The 20,108-nt window shown below is 35.8% G+C and overlaps 1 protein-coding gene across 2 annotated transcripts in view; it reads right to left on the reverse strand.

Annotated features, from left to right (window-relative positions):
* The window catches only part of SORCS2 (sortilin related VPS10 domain containing receptor 2), an 863,802-nt gene that overhangs the window by 593,397 nt on the left and 250,297 nt on the right, over positions 1-20,108 (reverse strand). The gene's annotated exons all lie outside the window — the stretch shown is intronic.

Consider the following 20,108-nt stretch of genomic DNA (forward strand, 5'->3'; position numbering starts at 1 on the left):
GTATTTTCATCGTGCCTCTTTTAAACACTTGGGTCTTCCTGTCACTTTATATACCAGGTCTTCTTGTAACTTTGAATAAAAACAGTGTGTCTGTTCAAAAAGTTGCCCATCGTTTGGAGTTGCACTGTTTTCAACATTCCAGCCAAACTATAGATGCAGTATTTCAGTCAAAATGTTCTAACAAATGGAAGTCTACACAGCTTTATCACCGGATCAGAAGTAAACAATATACAGACTTTGTTCTTTGAAAAAAGCATTCCCTGTGATTGATATGTCTTTTTAGTTGGATTCCTCTCCATTTCTCTCACCGAGTGGCTTCTTGCCACAATAAAGATGCACTAAGATGAAATTATTTTACCTGCGTCTAACAAAGGAGAGAAGTATTGTTCTCGTAATTTAATTTGATTGTACTTAATGACAATGTACGAAGTGCCTACCATCCATTTTAAAACCTGGATTATTGACCGACCTCAGCTCCTTGAATAATGTAGAGCTTGACTTTCTTGGCACTTTATAAAGTGAACACTTGTTTTATTATTTTAAAGTGGTATTTTTCTGGCAGGAATGTACTACACCAGGTGTGGGGAACCTTCGGCATTGCAGTTGTTTTGGACTACACCTCCCATGATGCTGTTTGCCAGCATTTTGTGTGTTAGAGCATTATGGGGGATGTAGTCCACAACATCTGGAGTGCGGAAGGTTGCCTATCCCTGTACTACACCATATATGTTTTATTGGAGCACACTTATTGAAGGTACCTTAAAGATACACACAAGATGTGAGTTAATCTATTAAAGGCTGTATTCCATGTGAGTGTACTAATTGTACCACAATATACTTTTTTTTGTTTGCAATATTGCACTGTAGATTTTTTCTTGTGGTTTTTGGCCACTTTCCATGTATTTAATTCCGCACTGGGTAAAAGGTGAGTTGATATTTATTTTACTTATTTGAGCATCCATTTATGTAAGGGTGGTATTTATCAATTATTGTACAGTGTTTTGCACGGTTGGTTTGTGTGGTGCATAAGAAAAATCTACACTAGTGTTGTAGCAGCTCAGGCTGGACATAAGATATATGGAGACCTTTTATTAGCGTCAAAATATTACATTCACAGTAACATTTTGGAAGCCTAAAACTTCGAATAAAGAACATCTTACAAAATAAAATCTTTGGCAACATTTTACTTTTCAAGCTATTTTTAACTCTATATTTTAGTTGACAGAAATATGTAATCCATTTGCTTTCTCTTGCTATGGGGAAAGGCATAGCTGTAACAAACGAAGAGGCAAGTGGTTGTCGACATTTTGCATTTTCCCACATTATGATGTTAGGATACAGATTTGAAGAGTATGAAACCTTGATTCCATCTTGGGACCACCACATCTCAAAATCTAAAATTAGATGTAATCTTCATTGCCAATAGCTCATTGTGAAGATTTGCAGGAACAAAATACTTACTGGTAGCAACCAATTAATCTGACACGTGGAGTTCGATATACAGTGCAACATATATTTTAGGGATAGGAAACTGTGTTGTGGTTAAAAGGGACCAAATATTTAGCTACAGATGATAGCCAAGACTTGGTGTTGTTAGATGGATGCATATGCATAAATTCAAACCTACTGTGAAATACCATGTTGCTTGTTGATGTTATATGTTGTGTTAGCCTCATGATCTTGGTTAAATGGCTATATTTGGTCAATACTTTGGGTACAAATATGTGAAGGGTACAAATGTTTTAAACTAGTACAGATCCAGAAGCTGCTGGAGAACGAAAATAAGCTAGCCCATGTTCTCTACCTTTTAGAGCTAGCTTGTACGTACAATGATCTTGGAGAAAGCTACCTAGGACCCAGGGGTCAGACATTTAGTTGGCCTCATTTACATCCAATTGTGAACAATAAACCATGAATCTGCCTACGAGTTTGTGAGATCTTAATCCTTCTATTTCTACCTCTACCCATCTTTTCTACCTGATTTGTAAGTAAGTAACAGCCTCTGTCAGTGCAGATCTACATTCGATTCTGCTTGGTACCCAAGTCATGCACAGAGCAAGGAATTAACTATTACAGAGAACAGAGGTGTATTACACTCTCTATTCAGCAATCATTGTATCTACTACCAATTTAGGTAGATGTTTTAGCAGGCAGTCAAATATTTAAAATATTTATTTGTATTTGAAGTTTATAAAGATTGGATAGATGCTTTGGATTTGAAAACAAAAGACACGCTGAACGCATTAGAATGAAGTGTATTAATTTTAAATAGAGGATGGATCATTTGCACATGATAGCCTAATTATTTATTTGGCAGCAGCTAATTAACATCTGGCATAATATTAGATTGAAAACAATGAGAATCTGTTTCCATCGGATTGTGCGATATAATATTTTTTATGGCAAAGGTAACCTTTTGCATTTAGATCCTGCTGTCTAGCCGACGCTTCTATTCTGCCAAAGCCTATCATCTGGGAATTAACCCCTACACTCCCAAGTTAGTAGTAAAACAATGACTGTCAACGCCTGAGGTTTCTTTTTATCCAGTGAGTAATGTATACATGTATTGTTTATTCCAGTATGTACATATAATACCTAATTTATTGACAAAATAACAATAGCATTATTGTTCCTTGTTTAAAAGTAAGTGGGAAAAAAAACTTCAAACTGGTTAAAGAATGATGAAATTAAATACTAGACCATAAAATGTAACCAAGGTAAATAATTCCTTTGTTTTAATTTGTTAGTACTAACTTGGCGAAATATATGTATACACATAGGTGGCATTCAGACTTGCAGATCTTAAGCATGTGTGTATACGGCTTTTGGATATTAAAGGGTTAAATTGACTGGTAAGATTGTCCAACATTCTAATACAAGCAATACTTGTTCACTGTAAAATTGTTGTAAAACTGGTTGTCCTTTCCTGAAACCTTGCTATAAATTAATACTAAATTAAAATGCAAGGTCTGCAGACAATACTGATAGCTTGTACAAAACCCATCAACTTTCTTCGATCAATATCCTACTGCAAATAATTGAAGAAGAGATTATGAACCGGTAGCAGCACATTGTTTACCTTATTATAGCTGCTTCAGAAATACTTTATAGTTTATATCTAACAAACATAGCATTGTTTCACATTGAATTCGGAAATCTTTTAATCTTTTTGCCGAAGTTTAGATTCTTATTCTAAACGTAGAGAAACGTACAGTCACTAGGATGAATGCTAGTGAAATATTTGCTTAGCGTATTCCAGGGAAACTAACATTAAAAGAACTAAACTGAATATTGGGGACCTATTCACAAAAACCCAACAGTCTAGTTCAAAAACATATAGAGGTGCAGTCCAACACAATCGTATAAGAGGGTTATCGATTCACATGAATTTTTCAATGGAACGTTATAACATTAGGAATACAAACATTTGGAGGTTAGTGCACATTGGTGGCAAATTACCAAGCTGCACCAATCAAATGCTTGCAATGACAATCATTTGGTTGAGGCTGTCTCAGTTCTCGTAGGGGAAGCTCCTCTTGTGGCTATCGGGAAGACTGCTACTAGAGGTGTGTTTAACCTCAAAATGAAAACATTGCAGTATTAAAATGGCAGGGGCATTGCACCCAGACTACTTCATTGAGTGTCCCTTTATTGGAAACTCTCCAAAATTCTGGAGAGCTGAGCAATTTAATTAAAAAGAGATGATCTGAAAGAAATAAAAACTCACGTGAATTACATTTATCCATGGGATGATATCACCCCTGCCAAACACCCTGCTCTCAGAATGAAAATCAACCATAAGAAGGAACAATCTACTCCATACCATTAGCATCAACAAGAAGGGTAACTACGTTGCAGTCCATCTGCCAACTAATGATGGTTCCAATGTGGGATGATAATGAGAATCCCATGCAAAGTTCTGTTCCTTGTGTCTACCCATTATCCAGAACTAGACTTTTGCATGTCGTGTATATACAAAACACAATGAGGGAACCGGCTGGTAGCCTAAATTGAGATAAATACAAAACGAATATAGTGTAATAAAGTTTTACAAAAATAACATTGCGCAATATGAAATGCACTCACAGGATCTTGGACAGTTCAGGCATATATGGTGCCTCCCCTGATGGTATGGGGGGCTGGGGGAGTTCCCCTGGACACTTCCCTGGATCTTTCCACCAAAAAGCAGGACTCCGGGTGTAGGTATGAAAAAGCGGCTTTAATTTTCAATAAAATATATATAAAAATGAATACAATAAAGGTCCTACGCGTTTCGTCCCTCTTGTAAAGTATGGGACTTCCTCAGGGACCAACAATATTAAAATTACAATTAATACAGTACAAAAAAAGCAGCCTGCTTTTTTTGTACTGTATTAATTGTAATTTTAATATTGTTGGTCCCTGAGGAAGTCCCATACTTTACAAGAGGGACGAAACGCGTAGGACCTTTATTGTATTCATTTTTATATATATTTTATTGAAAATTAAAGCCGCTTTTTCATACCTACACCCGGAGTCCTGCTTTTTGGTGGAAAGATCCAGGGAAGTGTCCAGGGGAACTCCCCCAGCCCCCCATACCATCAGGGGAGGCACCATATATGCCTGAACTGTCCAAGATCCTGTGAGTGCATTTCATATTGCGCAATGTTATTTTTGTAAAACTTTATTACACTATATTCGTTTTGTATTTATCTCTATTTAGGCTACCAGCCGGTTCCCTCGTTGTGTTTTGTATATATTGGTATTGAAGTTGATTGCTAGCTGGGAGCGATCTGAGGGAGGCTGTATTTCACCTACCACTGATAAGTATCATTGTATATAAGTGTGTGTATAAGGTGTATTTTTTTGTTGTATTGTTTTGCATGTCGTGAAATGTTTTAAATATTTTTTTCTGAAAATAGAAAACGTTGTGGGACACCCACATTTCAGCCAAATGTCTGTTCAGCTCAACAGAATTTCAGAACTGAAATTCCAATTCGGAATTTGAATCAGAAGAAACAAATACGGTGCAAAATTGGCCAAGCAAGAAAAACAGAAAAAAAAAAAACTATATTTATATATTATATTTATCATACATATTTTATATTTAAATATAGATTATTTTTACTGCTCCTCCTTTGTTCCCCCTATTGCTCGCTTCTCACTTGATCTGGAGATACAATCAACATTTAATGACTTTCCTTTAGTCATTAATCATATTTTTTCCCCATCGATCTTTCCACAGGCAGAATCCAGAATCATGACCCCTTAACCGAACACGATCAGCAGTGCGAGTTTCGCTTGGTCCATGATTCTATTTATGGGTAGAATTAGGCTTAAAACTCGAGCTTCAAATTGTAATACTAGTCTCATTAATATTGTTTGAATCCAGTCCCTAGCTCTGGATCAGTATGAAACGATCTCATTAAATAAGCATTTTATGGAGAAGATCAAAAAGGAGACATGCCAGGGACATGAAGGCAGGCATGGTAGACTCCACTAGAATCTGGGCAAACAGCACAAGAACTACTCTTGATTTTACGCTCTAGGCTGATGTTGCTTTTGTACGTATTCCAAGTTCTAGCAAGATTCAAATCCTATTCTGCATTTCTTCCCAGATGAAAATGTGTCACATAAATTGATTTTAGATGAATTTGTAGAAAATGTCATACAGCAAGTGATAAAATGAACAGATAAGACTACATAAAAATAAGGTAGTTTATATCATCACTTCATGAAACCAGTTATATTATAAATATACAAATAAAAGAACATTATCTTCATAAACCTAATTTTAAGATTAAACTGAATTGAAGCTTTTTTTTATATACATTGATTTTGCTTTTTGCATTTGTATAAGTTGTTAAATATTTGTAAAATTGTTAGCATGTAAATATCTGCCACAATTACATAATTTCTACAATGTCTTTCTTCCAGTTATTTCCCCATGAGTTTATGGAAGGCTTACAACCAATTTTTGCCCATGGCCTCAAAGCAGATTATCAAAAACAAAAATTGTTGAGATCAGGGGTGCCCAAAAGGTAGACCTCTAGATGTTTTAAAACGACAGCTTCCATGGTGCTTTGTCATTCTAAAGATATTTTAAAGCGTCATGGAAGTTGGAATTCTACAACATCTGGGAGTCTTCATTTTGGGCACCCCGGTTTAGATTAAATCTCAACAAACATCTGACTTTCAGGTAAAACTATGCACATCAGTGCAGCTCCCTTTCACTCAGTCTTCAATAGTGTAAGAATTTGTTGAAGAATGAAATTATGTAGGGCCCCTTGGTCTTTTGTCTTCTTGGATACATTTAGCTAGCGAGTTGAAATATGGAAGTAAGTTATTAGAAAGACATTTAGACATTAGTGTATTGGAGTAGAGGTTTATCCATAGATGAAAACAACACAATGCATTTACTCATATATAATTGTATACCATAAAATAAGTATAGATTCACAGCAGACAGTAACATCACCAAGACTCTTATAGTTCGTATTGGTCAATACTTGGTGTAATCAGTGTAAAGAATGTACAAAGGAGCTGAGCTCCCCTGACAAATAAAAGCCAAGCTCAAAAATAAGCTCAACGGGCTTAGCAAAGAATTAGTTTATTGAAGAATTAAACTATGGTACTTTCAGATGCCTGTTTTTTAATCCAAGGTAAATCTCAGACTTTGTTAATAAAATCACTGAAAATCCTAGAACATCTTTTCAACTCCTGTACAGATTTCATAGGACTATACCTAGAAGACTTCTTCAAATGCTGAAAACAGTTCCGATTGTTATGACCCCAGAAGCAGTGACATGCCTAGAAAACCTTTCAATTTTTCTTGATTGTAGTAGTTATTTTTTTACTTTATTGACAGTCTTCAGTTTTCCATTTTTATTGCCATACTTTGAAGCACTTGTGTTAATTATTGGTATTAGTGGCATTAGCAAGTAGCTAGCCCAGTCACGTTTTACATGAATTCTTATGAGTAGCACACGATTTTAATACCATGACTGTAATACAGTTAACATCCCTGCTCGGTGGCTATTACAGTAATACAATCATGTACTAGCAAGGTAAGATTTCTCAAAAACTCTATTGGAACCATTCTATCACAATCACTGCACAAAATCCATGAAGTCTGGGTACAATGAGCTTGCAAAGAAGCTGGGCATCCTATTCTGTCAATGGGAAAATCATATCACAGAAATTCCTGACAGGCCCTTACAAAAAACTCTCTCTTCTTGCCCATGGTGATCTATGACATATTGTATGTGTCTTGGCACAGACCAATGGCCGAGCTAGCACAATTGAGTACTGTGACTATAGAAAAGATGGAGCATGTACAATTATACAAACCGACAACTGCTCCAAACTGTGTCATGCAGGCACAACATATCGAACTGTAGCAGGTTGATAGCGGTACAGACGATCAGCAATATGTTAAAGGACCACTATAGGCACCCAGATCACTGCAGCGTAATGAAGTGATCTGGGTGCCAGGTCCATCTAGGATTAACCCTGCCTGCTGTAAACATAGCAGTTTCAGAGAAACTGCTATGTTTACCTATGGGTTAATCCAGCCTCTAGTGGCTGTCTCATTGACAGCCGCTAGAGGCGCTACCGCGCTTCTCACTGTGATTTTCACAGTTGAGAAATGCTTTCCTTTGGACTGACTGAATGCGCGTGCGGCTCTTGCCACATATGCGCATTCAGCCGGTGACGGCCAAAGGAGAAGGAGAATCCCCAGCGCAGTGGGAGCCCGGCGCTGGAGAAAGGTAAGTGTTTAACCCCTTCCTCCAACTTCAGCCCGGCGGGAGTTTGTTTTCCTGGCACTATAGTGGTCCTTTAAAGCAAAGATCACATGGAGAGTTAGACGAATATATCTTAGCTTAGTATAAACTAACATGGTTGTGAATCCCTGATTCATTCACATTAGTTTTGCCAGTCATTTTCATAGAATGGTGCTCACTTCAATATCTCTTGTGCCAACTATAGAACACATAGAACTGGTATTCTGGCAGACTTAGAGATCAAACGTGGTCAATTCCCTTCCTAAAGCACATTTGTAAGCCATCTGCAATGTTTTTGTGTCAAGCTAGGGTCTTCTGTGAGAAATAGCCCTGAAAAAAAATAATAAAAAGAGCTAATAATTTAACCCCTTAAGGACACATGACATGTGTGACATGTCATGATTCCCTTTTATTCCAGAAGTTTGGTCCTTAAGGGGTTAAATGGTCTTGGTTTCATCACTTACAAAGTTTCCAGGTAGGATTGTCACAGCAGCTGTCACACCAGCGACTGGCTATCCCTGCTAATGGACAGATGAAAAACTAATCGTCAGACCCTTAATCTGATCTGCTTTCTGCAGATAGCTGGAGAGGACAAACAGGACATAAGAAAATGATTACAGATAGACATGATATGTTAGTCCTGCCATAAGACATGGCTCGAATGAAAAATGATTTCACAGCTGAGTTAGCTTTGGAACTTTTAAACCTCAACAAGGGAAAAAAAAAGAAAAAAAAAAGAAATAGTTATATTCAACATAGAAGATTAAAATAAACTATTTATCATATAATATATAACATCGATTCGCTCCAGAAAACCTTACACACCCTTTTTATTTTATTTATTTTTTTAAATATGTAAAACATTTTGTCTTTTGCTATCTCACACCAGACTAAGAATTGTTTAAATGATTTGGTTCGTAACACTTGCAATACCTGATTACTAGGAAAGAACATACCTTGGAATACTGACTTTTGAGATAAGGTGAGCACATGAGTCAAACGCTTACCTCTCAGAATTAAACTCAGAGTGCAGAGTATACTTTACATGCTCACTATAAAACACTGATGGCCTTAGCCTTCATATTAATGTGAAATCTACATTCCCAACATGACTCACTTGGGGTGAGTATCATGGGAAATTAAGCTTACAGGCATTTGGGCTGCTAAAGTTAGCTATCCCATTTGCAGAGTAATAAGAAACAGCAAAAATATGTTAAAGATCTAGAACTCTGACATTTAATGTTTATAACACACAGCTCAACTGTCAAGTATTGCCATTTCCCACCACCAACACTAGTGAATACTTTAAAGAAAAGGAATTATATACGGGGGATCTCGTGGGATCTAGCATGTGCAAGAGTACAATATTGACATGGGTTATTGGCAGCTAAAGGGCCAGGAGCTGAAGAGGACAGCTGGATTAAGACGGCAGCAACCATGAGGGACAGGTCCAGGTAAGTAAAACTCACCTTTACCTGCTCGCCTTTACCACTGTACTGCAAGCAGATCAGTCATATTTGGGGGTCTTTGCAAAATATGTAAAGACCCCAGATGGTGACAAAGTCACTTTAAACTTATCATCCTTGGTTTATTCATTATTATTTATAAATACGTATTATGATAGTTTATAGATATTAAAATACATTGCAGGTATTGAAATACACATTGTTTAGTGAGTAAAAAAACTCAAATCTTTAAATATAGCTATACATGTTCAATCATCCAGAAATACAGAAAGAAGAACAAATACCAGTAGGTTATAGCAGGAGAGAGTAACTATATGCACTAACTGAATTGCTAATAAAAATGAAAAACATTGTTAATATTTAAGGATATTTAAGGATATAACCAAATGTCAATTTCCATTATGCAGGCAGCGTGCACACCATTCACATGTTATAATTATGACATTTAAAAGTGAGTCTTTGACTCCTTTAGATACCATAATTTATTTATTTTTAATTTTTTTTAGAACATCTGCACCTTTGATTAATACTTGATAGATTATTATAATAGCATTACTTTGATTGTCAAACATAGAAGTATACTGATATGCTTTGCCAGAAAGTATATTGTCCCCCCCTATCTCATCCCCCCCCCCCCCTGCGAGCCACAGCTCCCCAAGCAGAGACTTGCGGATCCCCTTCACACACTTCATGATAAAGTCAGTTTTTTTTTTTTAAGGTTCCCTTATTATGTAGTGTGTTTAATTTTGAATTTATCTCCTACTCTGTCCACTGCCTGTTAGAGACTGAAGCAACCTCCTGTGTGTTATTAAACCTCAATTACCAGAGCAGGAGAGCAGAAACTCTAAATTAAATACACTGTGCTGATCTGATCTCAGGGCTGCATACATAAAAAAAGAATAAAAATGATTTAACACCTAAATGGCAGAGAATTAAGCAGTGAGACTACAGGGTCATGATATATAATCCCTTTAATGTGGTTGTAATTGTACCTAACTTCTCCTGGGATCTGAAAACTGGTAACTGCAATCAGCAGTCATGCCATTTGTCCCTGCAGTGGTAGCCACAGAATTAACAGACAAAAAAGCAGAGTTAACCTCATCATTCCTCAAGCATGATGCTTGTCCTACACGTGATTTTAAAATGTGTGGCTTGGTGGCTGATGTGTTGTTTTTGATTATTTTCTTCCTGTGACTGTGTTCATATTCTTCCTGTGACTTTGTTCAGATATTGCTGGGTAGGATGATCTATGCTTTTTAAAAAAAATATCTTGGTGTAATGTTGAGTTGCTAAATGACTGCTGTAATGATTACAAGTAGATACATAGTTTGTTATTATATGGGTGATTTTTCTTTTTTAATTGTTGGTGTTAAATTGGTTTGTTTTTGTAGTTCAGATTGATCTCACTGGTTGCTACACCTAAACTGATTAATACATGTACTAATTCTGTATGTGTAAGTGTTTTAGTCTGCCTAGTGAATGGGAACCAACATTGTGGTTTCTATACTTTTATATAAGGGATCTCACATGTGCACACAAAGGTTTTTTATCTGGCATTGCAGAAGAGATCGACATGTTTTTAAATAGTATTTTGGTATAACTTTGTTGTGACCATAACTAGTTATTTGCGGTGACGGTAGAAATCAAACCTACTGAGCAGAATCAGAGGTAAGTCATTACACTTACATACTAGCCAAGTTCAGAAATAATCAAGGCAAGATGCAGAAACACACAATATGCAGGAGGTAACTTTCTGTATCAGAATCAGTTTTAAGCATCTCTATTAATTCCAGACCAGGATCGCTGTACTTGTCGGGTCCCTGTTTATTGCAGTCAAGGGATCATTTGCTGTCTCCCTCCCTCCTGCAGATATTTCTGCCATCCAACCCCCTCTGTGCAGAGCTTTTCCCATCTCCTTCCTGCCCTCACAGGCTTGTACCTTAAGTTAAATGTTTACCTACATTTATATATATATATTTATGTAATCATTTCTTGAAAAGTTTGTATATCCCAGGAACAGCCTTCTCGTGGATGTAGTAAATGCTGACAAGTAAAGAAACTGAACAATGTCTGGGGTGTGATCAAAGCTAACCCAAACAACAAATAAGTAAAAAGATTCTGAAATGTAAAGAATTAATTTTAAGCAGATGAGGCTCAAATTTGTTCTTATCCAGAACAGTCAAGTCAGCTTTTTATTATCAGAAATAGTGCTAGGTCATTATAATTTTACAATGCACATTTGCTTACAAAAGCAGAATTTTATCATAGCAAAGACATATATATGACATTTAAAGATGAGTATATATATATATATATATATATATATATATTTTTTTTTTTTTTTGGTCAAGGATATCAAGATGACATGGAAGGATGTTGGTTCCTTAGCAAGCCTTCGAACTGACTGCCACCCTCTCTGGGCAGATATGACTGCCATTCCAATTAATTACTTCTGCAGAGACAAACACATAAGGACTTTAAGACCTTATCATAAACAAGTAGAATCACATTAGCTTGTTAGTAACCTTGTTTAAGGCAAACACAGTCTCTGTAGAGGACGACATATTGGGAAGTAGCAGTGCCAACTTCAATATCCATTGCTAACACAGTGTACACACAAACAGACAAACAAGCCGGAACTGTCTATGTTTTGTCTCTTTACTCAGATTTAAAAAAATAAAACACAGGCATCTCAAAATTTTATGACATACATAACCGCCATTGCATTTTTATTTTCTGTAATTTCCGTTATGTAAATAAACACATTAAGAAGGAAGACAGAAATTGGAGAATAGTAATCTGTTGTTCTGCTGTGTTAGCTCAAGGCAGTGAAGTGGGCCGGGCAGGCCATCTGTAGTCACTTTATCTTGTAACATACTGCATAGCAGCTAATTGCTGGTAGCTTGACTTGAAATCATTGAACTGTACAGGCGTAGAGCACAACTGCCATTTCAAAGCATAATTCTACATAGAGATTGATGTATTACTATGCTGCATATGTAGCAGGTCAAAGAATGAAAGGCTTTTGGCCTCCTACAGAAGATCTCATTGGACTAATACGGCTGTTCACACAAGAAGACCGCAAGCTACTAAACATATATATATATCCATGCGCTACAAAACTGAAACATATGTATCAAGAGTATAAAATATATTTTAGAAGTCAGGAAACTTCCTAATGCTTTGCAGATTCACATTATAAACTGACAGTCAATATATTCCTCTCTTCAGGGAATGAGGACATAGAGATTTAGGATAACAAATGAAAAAAAAAAGTTTATTTATTTAACAGCGGATGGTTTTAAACTTAAAACTATAATGCTGAGTTTAGACCAACATAGCAGAATCAAGACAATAGCACAGGTGTTGAACTAAGTAACTTTTATTCTGTGTGATAAATGGATTCCAGGGTTATCATAATAAGCAAACATAATGCATAAAGTACAGTGTCAGAACAAAATAATTTATTCAAATCTTTTTCATTTTAGATGTAATTGTTTTCCTATGAAGGAGTATGATGGAGTTCCTCTATCATCCTTGATTTAATTCGCCTTTCTTTTTATTCTGTAATCTAAAACCACACAACACATTGCGGTAAAAATGAAATTTAAGAAAATATAAATGCTGAAGACTCTTTTTTAAATATATTTTGAGCTACATTTTGAAAATTGTTTGCTGCTTCAACGTCCGCATAGTTATGTTGCACATAGTTATGTTGCACATGGGATACTTGAGATGTCATAATGGAATTACTATTGAAAAAGGGCATGATTGATCCATTTATTCCTAATACAGACGGAGAAACAGGTAGGTACATCAGCAGGATAGATTAAACAGGGTAGCTAAATTCTGCAATTAATTGTGATGCATCTACAATCACATCCCAATGCAAAACTTAGAACAAGTCTACCAAAAACACAGTAGCTTAAAAAAAAAAAAATGGATTATTCACTAAACTCTGAATCCGCATACCGAGTAGGGTAAAGCCATTCGGTGCTGTAAGGAGCCATTTGGAATGAAAAATCCAGACAATGTGCACGATATTTAACAAGATCCAGGTTTTGAAGATACGGCTCCAAGTGAACCTGAAAATAGTCCACATGTCAGTCGGACCAAATCCTGCCAAACAACTGAAATCTAGCGTCAGAATTTAAAAATCTGAGCTATTTGCCTGCTGCCAGCACTTGATCTGGGAATAAAGTAAACTTTTAATGACTGTCCACTAGCCATCAGTCAGATTTTTCCCCATCATAGATAGATAGATAGATAGATAGATAGATAAAATCTTTTATTTATTTATTGTAGTCATGGTACTCATATGATTTTTATCTTCAACAAAATAATGAGTTAACTCAAAAATACCCAAATATAAAGAAAGTCAAAATTTGAGGAAAGATGTGACAGTTGGGTGATGCATTAGGATGGGCCTGGATATGGTGACAGTTTGCTGCTGAGTCAAGTGAAAAATATTAGGTGGACTAAAGGTGTTAAGAGTCAAACCTTCATGTAACATTATAGAGAACAGTTGACTTTAGTTAATCGCACGTATTAGTTGGTAGGCTGACTTCCATCACAGTTGGGCAGTAAGGACATGTAGTCCATGTGATGGTCATGAGTTAGCATCTTCCTGCACAATATAGGATCTGAAAACATGAGCAACAAGAATTGCGAAAAGAAAAACATATCTTTATGTCTTGTCATTACTCTTTGAAACCACAATATCTGTCATTATCTCAAATCAAATTGAAACACAAAGCTGCAATTTCAATAGCCTTCTTTTTCTTCTATTTATTGCTGATTTTATACAAAAAATATGAGCGTTACCAACTGCTTTTCTGTCTTTAAAACCTCTTCTGCCTGTTTCTTGAGAATATTAAACATAGATGAATGGAAATCATTTAAAGACAATAAAAAACATAAATCCTATATGTACGGAAATCCACTGTATGCAACAACAACAAAAAACACGTTGCTAAATCAAACTCGCTGTAATTTCCATTTGCGAATTGAAGGAATTGTGAATTAGATAATGTTCTATTAAGGCAAATCTGGAGTAGGGTTTATTCTATAGGACTGCAGTATGAAATAACACATTTTTAGTAAGGTTCTAGCCTCAGTAATAACGGAAAATATAGCAATCCCATTATAATATGCCTGCAGGTGAACAAATGTCCGGGAAAATCTAGGTTATACATTTTTGTGTGATATAGTGAATCAATCAGCCTGTACTTTATTAAATAAGGACAGTTTTTGCTTTTTGACTGACTATTAAACCTTTTATATTACTTTGTATTATCTAAGAAGTCCTTCTTGTTTTTAAAGATTTATGTTAGAGATGCAATGGACCAGAGATGGATTGTCTACGGAGATCATGAAAAAGCATCTATGTCAAATCTATAATCAGAGCCAATCATTAAGAGAGCTATACATTCACTTTAAAATGCATATTTAAACACCAACCAATGTTTATTTTGGTGCTGCACTTGTCTAGTACGTAAATCATACGTCATCAACTTGTCTACTGGTATGTTCCTTTGATATCTGCTCACCTGACCTATAATGGACTTTCTATCACTGACATCTCCTAGCGACCCACCCCACCAGCTTGATGATCTGAATCTCTTGTATGCAATTTTCTACGAAAAAAATCCATAAAACCGATCTTGTTACAGCAGGCTTTCATGATTTGAGCAAATTCCCTATATTTTATAATAATTGCATATACTAAAGCTATTTAGCCCCAGCTCAGCTATTGCTGTCACACCCCACTGTTCACTGAATAAATATATTTGTATGTTGCCTCTTGATAGTGTGTGAGGTAGCCAGAGAGCCATTCTCTGTCCTGGTGCATGGTATGTACTCGGAGTACTTGCTGTTCCTATCCATCATATCGTTTTTTTCCTAATCTCAGACTGGTAGCTGTGGGCTTTTATTCTACACTCTATAAAACTATATTGCAAAGCGATAGATGTAACCTATCAAGAATCCTACTCTTTCCAGAGTGATATATTGTTGCTTTTATGAGCCATTTCCTTAAAGAATTAATATGAAGAATGTGGAAAAAAAAGTCTCCCTCTACGTCTCCAGAATGCTTCTATTAAAGAAAAACAAAATTAACTGTCCTATGTCTATTTGCCTTCTTTCCATCCTAAGTGTATTCGATTTTACACATCCCTCAAAGCAACTGCACACATAAAACTGTTTTCTTACTGCCTTATGCAGCTGACTAAACAGGTAACATATATCAGTTTAACACATTTATTCTGCTGCATGGCAAGCAGGGACAGACTAAACCACAAAATAGGGCATTTCCATTCCTTGTTCTGCAAGTGCATTTTATTTTTATTTTGTATACAACTCTTCTCAAAGTTATGTATACTAAACAATTAGTGATAATACATCACGGATCTACCTTCCAAATCAAAGACAAGTACACACATACAGACATCACACTTGTAGTCACATTGAGGTTAATTCATTCTGAGATACACACAGATATACAGATAAACACACAGAGACACTTACTCATAAATACACACACATACACAGATGCACCTGTATATCTGTATATACATATTTTCACAGTCACACAGACATGCACATTTACACATACACACACACACACACACACACATGTTCATGCACTATTACAGAAGCACACACATATGCACAAACAGAAAAACACATGGAACTTAAATGGACACTATAGTTACCAAAACCCCTTCAGCGAAATGAAGCAGTTTTGGTGTATAAATCATGCCTCTGCAGTCTCACTGCTCAATTGTTTGCCATTTAGGAGTTAGATCACTTTGTGTATACAGCCCTAGTCACACCTCCCTGCATGGGATTTACACAGCCTACTTTTAAAAACTTCCAGTAAAGAGTCATCTAATGTTCACACTTCCTTTATTGCAAATTCTGTTTAATTTAACATTTCTTATCTCCTGCTCTGTTAGTAGCTCGCTAGACCCTACAGGAGCCTCTTGTATAACATTCATGTTCCATTTACAGACCAGGAGATAAAAATCTTTACATTAAGTTACATCTGTTTAAAAATGAAACTATTTTTTTGTTCATGCAGTCTGTGTTAGTCAAAGCCAGGGGAGGTGTGGTTAGGGCTGCATAAACAGAAACAAAAGTGATTTAAATGGCAATAAACTCAACAGTGAAACGTCAGAGGCATAATCTATACACAACAACTGCTTCATTAGGCTAAAGTTGTTTTGGTGACTACACGGTCCCTTTAATGTTTTATGGAAGCAATAGTGAGCATTAATGTTGCAGTTCATATTAAAAAAAACAAACCAAAAACAAAACCAAGAACACACAGCAAGGCATTAGAATAAATCTATACAAAAGTGCCTGTTATTTAGGCTCATAATTATCCAACATGTTAACTTTAATTCCAGACACCTGTGTTCATGTAAATTCCAGGACAGTATGGATAGAGATTATTTTGCTTGCTAATTCTAAGTAATCCCTGCTGATGTCATAAAATAATGAAACCTGCAGTTGGTATAATAGTGTCTCTACTGTAAGGGCTGCAAAATGTTCGGCAATCATAGACCTTAAAAGTGCTTGCCAGCGTTTGAACCCTTGCTCTACTTCTGGTTGTCTAGAGAGCTGATATTCACCAACAATGGATCCCAGAATGAATTTTGATGTTTTGACGAAAGGCCAACAGGATCAGAGTTTGAGAAGTCAAGAGGTAGAGCTTTAAAGGATTAAGCGTTCCCAAATTGTGCTTGGACTGAACCCCCTGGTATAGTTGGAACCTAGCAATGCTGCCAATTTAAAGACCTGTTTAAATGTAATGTACCCATTCAATTTGCAAATATTTTTATTTGGATTGTTGTAAAGGATTTCACACCTACTCAGGCACTTTTTCCTAACACACAGACAACCTTTAGGGGACTAAGGATTAATAGGATTTTAATGCAAACCTGCTTTTGACGATTTGTATTATCTGTGGTTCTGTTAAAAAACAATTACACTGCAGCATAAAATGTAATAACACCCACAATGACTGCTAAGTGTTGCAGAGTACAACACAAAAAGGCGAGATTTAAAAAAAAAAAATTATAAAAAAATCAATTCCTACCAAACACCAAAGAGAATATTTGATGGGAGCTCAGTGTTAGAACCAAATCTTCAAACATCGCACAGAATCATTGCAAATAAACTAAATACAATCCCATCTTCAGTGAAATTTGATATGATCTGGTAGTACTTTCATCATTTGGTATTCTCCTCTCTCCACTTGATATAAGTAATGAACACCCAAATACAGTAGCCGAGCAGCACTTTGTAGGGGAAATCTAAATGAATTCTTCAACTTTTGAGACACTGGAGGCTCTTTATCCCCTTAAGGACATAGGCAATTGTACAAGTACTGACCAAAACAAAATATAGAATTTGAGTTATATGTTTGTTCAGTCATAATACACCTCTTTCATATTAAAGGGACACTATAGTCACCAGAAGCATTGCAGTGGTAGTGGTTCTTGTTTTTTTTTTATAGCCTCTTTAATGTAAACACTGCCTTTTCAGAGAAAAGACAGTGTTTACATTGATGCCTAAGAACACCTATAGTGGAGGATGGTGGATGGTATTTGGCCTGCAGGGCGGGCCCGATCATTAGGATGCGCTATGCCGCTCTAACAGCGTTCAAGCCCTCCTTTTGTAGGATGGCATAGTAAAAGTGTTGCTGGTCCTTTTATGTTTGATACCTGGCAAATTTTTGGAACAATTCATAAAATTTGTATATCTTGCATTTTTTTGCATTCTACCCATCATTTTGAATATATGCCACTTTTTCAATAGTGTGATGGATTTATGAATATTCTGACACTTTTTCTGACCAAAATAAAAAGTGTTCTTTTTTTTTTTTACTTCTCTCTTTTCACCAGAAAAAAAAGGCAACTTCTGAAATTGAAATTTCTGCGAAAATTGTTGGTATTAATTATAAGGAATACTGTCACCGTTTAGATCACTTTTAGAACTCTTTAATAAATACAATCAAAATAACGACAGAAATTAACCACGACGTTTCAGAACACTTTGATAAATATTCACAGTTGAGTTTTTAGCTACATTTAAACCTGTAAACCAAGGGACAATGCTTAGAGACTTAAAGCACCACAACCACTACAATACTACATAACCACTGCTTTTAATATAGAACACAAACAGAGTTTAATGTACTTTATGAATGTATGTAAAGCTGGACTATACAAAGGTGACTTCAGTACTGACCAATTGCATATTATATAGCTTGTGTATAATTGGATGCGCCTAAGCTCTTGCCATGAAAGGATTAAAAGCAAAAATATTCATTCTGGCAATATGCTAAATATGCAATATGTCTGGCATTTTAAATACCATTAAAAACATTAAATATCTAAATGTTATGGTCATTCGTTTTCACGTTGTACACATTTTTATTCTAGTAAGGATTATCCATAGTGATCTTTGTTACATTAACAGTGGTATTTCTAAGTGTCTACAATGTACATCTTTCCAATATTTCAATATAAAAAAATGTCCAATTTAATAGTAATATGCAGGATGTAACATTAAGTACATTTTTATTATCATAATAAAGCAATTACATTTGTTAAAACACTCTCATACAATCAAATGATTCAACAAAGTTAACTTAATATTGACTATAGCACAACGTGTGGCTGGATTTCAGAAAATGGTCCAACAGTGAATGAACCATTTTTATCTTTCATCTATCTAATACTACACTATTTAATTGCCTTCCGAGAAATGAAACAAAATGTGCCAGTGCTTAGTAATGAAGACATCCATAAAAATAATAAAAGCTTGTCTTTTTCATTGCTTGACTTACGTAATGAACAGAGATACATACACAGACGAATTCAAACCTCCTGTACATACCATACAGAGACACATATCCTTCTCACACGAACACACCGAATACGTCCATACCACATCCCCTCTCATTACATAGACATTACTGACACAGTGGTGATTAAAATATATTACAGTCAAAACATTTTTTATGTATGCCTGAAAATTATGTTTACATGTAGAAATGTGTCTTAATCAAACACTGCTGGTTTTATTTGTTGTTGTTTTTTATTTTTTTTTACACTAGCTTTCTCATTGAAATCACATATAAGGAGAAAACTGTGAAATTCTAACGTTATAGTGTATTAAAGTAACAATCCAAGCACCATAACCCTAATCTAACTGTAGTGTTTATGGTTTTAGGAGTGTCCTGGCGCAACCCCCTATTAAGTAGTTAAGCGTTTATGAATAATCTGACTTCTTACCTGGGGTCCACCAAGTACTACTCCACTATTAGTAAGACCAGAAATATCGTAAGCAGGGCTTAGACTAGGGGTAGGCAATATTTGGCACTCCAGATGTTATGGACTACAGCCATAATGCTGGCAAAACATCAGGGGAGATGTAGTCCACAATATCTGGAGTACCGAAGAGTGCTTAACTGTGGCTTAGATCATTGGCTGTGAGTGATCAGTTGATGTTCTCAGCCAAGGAGCTAACTGAAGTTCCTGTATTGGAAATTACATCTCTTCAACATTAGTAATGGAGGTGGGACGAAGTTCCCAGAGGAACCTATCTAAGAAGCCAAGCCATATAAAATGGGTTTGACTTCTTCCAGTGCGAGGGTGGGGGAAGTGGGGGGCAGGACACTCCTGGCACAATTACCATTACAGGAGGATGTAGTGGTTATGATGCTTGGAGTATTCCTTTACGTATTATATTAAAAATAAATGTTAAGTATTAAATTATATTAATGCTATAATTGATCAAAAGTAAATCACAGAAGAGAAAATGTAAAAAAATATATTCCTGCAACAACAGCTTTTTTTAAAAGTAGTGA

The sequence above is a fragment of the Pelobates fuscus genome, chromosome 6 (assembly GCF_036172605.1).
Source record: "Pelobates fuscus isolate aPelFus1 chromosome 6, aPelFus1.pri, whole genome shotgun sequence".
NCBI lineage: Eukaryota > Metazoa > Chordata > Amphibia > Anura > Pelobatidae > Pelobates > Pelobates fuscus.